Source organism: Triticum dicoccoides, chromosome 4A (genome assembly GCF_002162155.2).
Source record: "Triticum dicoccoides isolate Atlit2015 ecotype Zavitan chromosome 4A, WEW_v2.0, whole genome shotgun sequence".
Lineage (NCBI taxonomy): Eukaryota > Viridiplantae > Streptophyta > Magnoliopsida > Poales > Poaceae > Triticum > Triticum dicoccoides.
The window spans coordinates 331,679,848-331,684,798 of NC_041386.1; positions in this window are offsets into that span (position 1 = coordinate 331,679,848).

Genomic DNA, 4,951 nt, shown 5'->3' on the forward strand with positions numbered 1-4,951 from the left:
CATGTGCGCCGCACAAAAATCGCGCTGCCGCCCCGCACCAGTGAACTACCACCGCGTGTCCCCGTCTGCTCCACGCTGTCGCGGCCCGCCAAAGCCCGCGGCAGGCCCGCGCAGGCCCCTTCGGCCGTCTCCCGCCGGATCGCCGCCCGTCGATTCTCGGATCTCACGCCGCCCGTGCGGATCCGCCCGCCGCCGCTTTCGCGCTTCGCCGGCACACCTCGCCATGCCTCCCAACTCCGGTGGCTGTCCGCGCCTCGCCGTCCGCTGCCTCGCCCTGGCAAGTCCCTCGTCGTCCGCGCCCAACCACCGAGTCCCCGCACCTCCAACTCCGGCGAGCTCTTCTCCGGCGCCGCCCTTCTCCCTCTGGTCTGGTCTACCTTGGGTCACGCGCCGCCCGGATCCAGATCCAGATCCAAACCCTAGGGTTGACCTTGTTTTTCTCCAAGTCTGCTATATTTTCATGCACTATTCATCATGCCATAACTATGTGACCGTAGCTCCGTTTTGTGCGTGCAATATATAAAAATGTTCGTCTGGATGTGCTCTTCATTTTGCTCCATTGTGCCATGCTTGTTTGAGTCAATCTTGATGCCCAAATAGTTGACGCAAGAGTGCTATAAAATGTTAGGTGCTGATTCTTAGCAGAGTATGAGCATTTGTCGTTTTTGCTACATTTGTTGTGTGCTGCATATGGTCATGAGCCCTACATGTGTATTGGGCTATGTCGTGCCATCTTTACACGGGTGTATGCCATGTACTTTTGTGATCTTTTTGGTGACTAGCACAAGCATGCAAAGTAGCTCTCGTAATATTGCTGATTTCAGGGACTTAGAATTTTACTAAGTCATTTCCCTGCTGTTATTTTTATGCCATTCATCCATGTTGCTACAGCGAGATCCATGCTTCTTTTGGGTATGTTCAGTAAGGATGATTTAGACATATGGTCATGCTCTATCCATCCATGCCCTATTTGCAATTATGGATTGCCCTAGCATGTTTAAATCTTGCTCTACTTTTTCTATAAAATGTTCCTGGCAGATTGTTTACGTGTTGATCAATTTTGCCAAGGATGTTGTAGTTGATCCATGTACGCTATGAGCTTGTTCTTGCTTTGATTAGCTTCATGATCATCTCTTCATGCTGGTACTATGCTTAGTTTGTCATGCAAGGCTTTGTGATGAGTGAATCGAGCTCGCAAAGAGCCCTTCATAACTCTGTTTTGCCATGCTCGGTTTTCTGCTAAGTCTGAATCTGTTAGCGAAACTTGCCATGTTTACATGGGTACCATCATATCTTCTGATCCATTTTGGCTTATTGCAGTAAGGGACTTTTGTTCTATGATTTGAGTAGATTCATGCCATGCCTTGGTTTGCTATGTTCTATTCCTATAGCATGTCGTTATCGTGTTCTAAACTTTGCTTCTTGATGTTAATTCCTAACATGTTAGTATTTTCACTAAGTCTGTGATGCTGATATCTTTTGCACTTTTGCCATGCTTGTTTGAACCTGTTATAGTGTGATTTAGCCGTAGCTCAGTGTTCATCTTCTGTCAAGCATCTTGAGTAGATCAGTGTCGTGTGCTTTGTTGCTATGTTGGAGTGCAGTAGCTTAGTTTCTTGTTGCATTCGAGATGGCATCGTGCTGTTAATCATAGAATTGTGTCATTATTGTTTTGCTTGCCATTTGCAAACCGTGCATCCTATTCCGGTGATATTTATATCGATTTCGACCGAAATCAACTCATCTTCCCAGCGGCACTCTAGGTTTTCCAAGTTGAGGCCTGGTTCAATCTTTTCCTTTCGGAGCACGCATATGTATTGCATATCACATCCCGCATATCATGCCATGTATTGCATCATGTTGCTTGCGCATTGCACCGTGATTGATTGTTGGTCTTTTGCTTGTGTGCTTGCCTTGGGTAGAGTCGGGAGACGAGTTTGTGATTGAGGAACCCATGGAGCACGCTTATAAGGATCAAGTTTTCGGCAACTCGGAGAACTTTGCAGGCAAGATGACCATACCCTCGAAATCAGTTCTATCTTTGCTTGCTAGTTGCTCGCTCTTTTGCTACGCCACAATACCTATCACTTGCTATATCATGCCTCCCATATTGCCATGTCAAGCCTCTAGCCCACCATTCCTAGCAAACCGTTGTTTGGCTGTGTTACCGCTTTGCTCAGCCCCTCTTATAGCGTTGCTAGTTGGAGGTGAAGATGGAATTTGTTCCTTGATGGAACACGATTATTGTTGGGATATCATTATTATATATTGTTTATTTTAATGCACCTATATACTTGGTAAAGGGTGGAAGGCTCGGCCTTTTGCCTGGTGTTTTGTTCCACTCTTGCCGCCCCAGTTTCCGTCATACTGGTGTTATGTTCCTTGATTTTGCGTTCCTTACGCGGTTGGGTTATAATGGGAACCCCTCGATAGTTCGGCTTGAATAAAACTCCTCTTGCAAGGCCCAACCTTGGTTTTACCATTTCCCACCTAAGCCTTTTTCCCTTGGGTTCCGCGGACTCAAGGGTCATCTTGATTTTAAACCCCTGGGCCAGTGCTCTTTCGAGTATTGGTCCAAACTAGAGTCCTTTGCAGCGCCACCTCGGGGAAACTCGAGGTTTGGTTTTAGTTGTACAGAGCGCTCATCCGGTGTGCCCTAAGAACGAGATATGTGCGACTCCTATCGGGATTTATCGGCACATCGGGCGGCTTTGTTGGTCTTGTTTTACCATTGTCGAAATGTCTTGTAACCGGGATTCCAAGTCTGATCGGGTCGTCCTGGGAGAAGGAATATCCTTCATTGACCGTGAGAGCTTGTGATGGGATAAGTTGGGACACCCCTGCAGGGTTTTGAGCTTTCGAAAGCCGTGCCCGCGGTTATGGGTAGATGGGAATTTGTTAATATCCGGTTGTAGAAAACTTGACACTTAACATAATTAAAATGAATCAACCGTGTGTGTAGCCGTGATGGTCTCTGTTCGGCGGAGTCCGGGAAGAGAACATGGTCTCGTGATATGCGTGAACGTAAGTAGTTCCAAGATCACTTCTTGATCTTTATAGCTTCTCGACCGTCCTTTGCTTCTCTTCTCGCTCCCATTTGCGTAAGTTAGCCACCATATATGCTTGTGCTTGCTGTAGCTCCACCTCACTACCCTTTCCTATGCATAAGCTTAAATAGTCTTGATTGCGAGGGTGTGAGATTGCTGGGTCCCTGTGACTCACAGATTACTTCCAAAACCAGATGCATGTGCCGATGATGCCAGTGCGGGGGACGCTACCTTACTCAAGTGGGTGTTTGACAAGGATTCGGGACGTTACTATGTTTCCTTTCCGGACGATAAGTAGAGTAGCCCAGTTGGCGCGATCGGGGATCTTTGCATTTGGGGTTGTCTTTCTTTATTTGGTTCCATAGTCAGACCTTGATTGTATTCTGGATGATGTATTGTTATATTTATGTATTGTGTGAAGTGGCGATTGTAAGCCAACTCTTTATCCCTTTCTTATTCAGTACATGGGATGTGTAAAGATTACCCCTCTTGCGACATGCCTACTATGCGGTTATGCCTCTAAGTCGTGCTCCGACACGTGGAAGATATAGCCGCATCGTGGGTGTTATAGATACACAAAGTCAAAAGGAGCCAAAGAGAGTCTGTTGCAAAGCACAACTCAAACATAGGCATCCATTGAGCACAACTCAAAATATTGCTTGGGGGCTCTTTGTTCTACAAGAATACATACTCTATAACCTTGTAATAGGCTATAAAAGCCATGCTTGGAAGCCAGGTGTATTCACCTAAAACCTCGGGTTATCGTGCATTTTTAGGTAAGTCACTCTGCCCAGGTAATCCTGGTATGACCCGTCGAACGTTTGACAAGTCAATCTTATACAGACCATGAACTTGTCTTAGTTAAACTGACGATTGGTTAATGTGAGATCCATCTTATAAGGCTTTGTAAAATGGTTTAACTCAGTGGCCTGGCAGCCCATGAAAAGCCTCGTTTTTTTGCATGCTTTTCTTTTGCAATCTTTCTTTTTGAGATTTATTTTGATGCGGTTTATACTAATCTAGTGTCTATTGACCCGGCCTGGCTGTTGACTATAAGTCGGCCAAGCAAACTAAAAGTATTGCTGGTGTCTATTGACCCGGCTTCGCTGTCGATTATAAGTCGTCAGCATACACTCAGCTATAATCCGGTGTTCATTGACCCGGTCTGGCTTTCGACTACAAGTCGGCAATATGATATACGGATAATCCGGTGTTTATTACAACCCGGTAGGGCTTTGCTGTAAATCGGCACCACATGGAGGAGTTATCAGTACTCAAGGTTTGAGTTATCACCCTTACAACAAAATTTGGTAAACCAACGATGTGATTCAATATCGCAGGTATGATATATTTCATATTTGGTTATTCTTAAGTACAACCTTGGTTATAAACCCGGGTTATATGTTGGGCGTTATGACCCGTCCGGCGATAAACCACCAGGGACACTTTTTATAAGTAGAAACATGTTGAATAAAGCTGCTAAGGATCATAAGCAGACATAGCATAATCATGAGGGATTACACAGTGTCATGCAAAGTGAATATGCACGATGGCATAGCAGACCAAGTATTTAAAACTAGCCTATTACAAGGCGCTTTGATGCCCAAAAGGATAATTGTTTTCACCAAGTGTTGCAGTATGCAGAAGGCTAAACCGGCCTCCGGATCATGACTGTTTGCCGAGCTGACTTGATGGCTGTGTATCATCCTGCGCCGATTCATCTTCCTGCTCTTCACCTAGTGGCTGCAAGTCAATGGTTTCCCAGTCGATTCCAGTTAGGGGCTTGAATACAACTTCATCGCTTATAAGTGTGGAGGGTTCAACATCAGCGGCGTAGGTATGTTTATGGATTAGCGGGATAAGATTTTCCACATCATGAGTTGGCGCATTAACCCGTTTGTTGT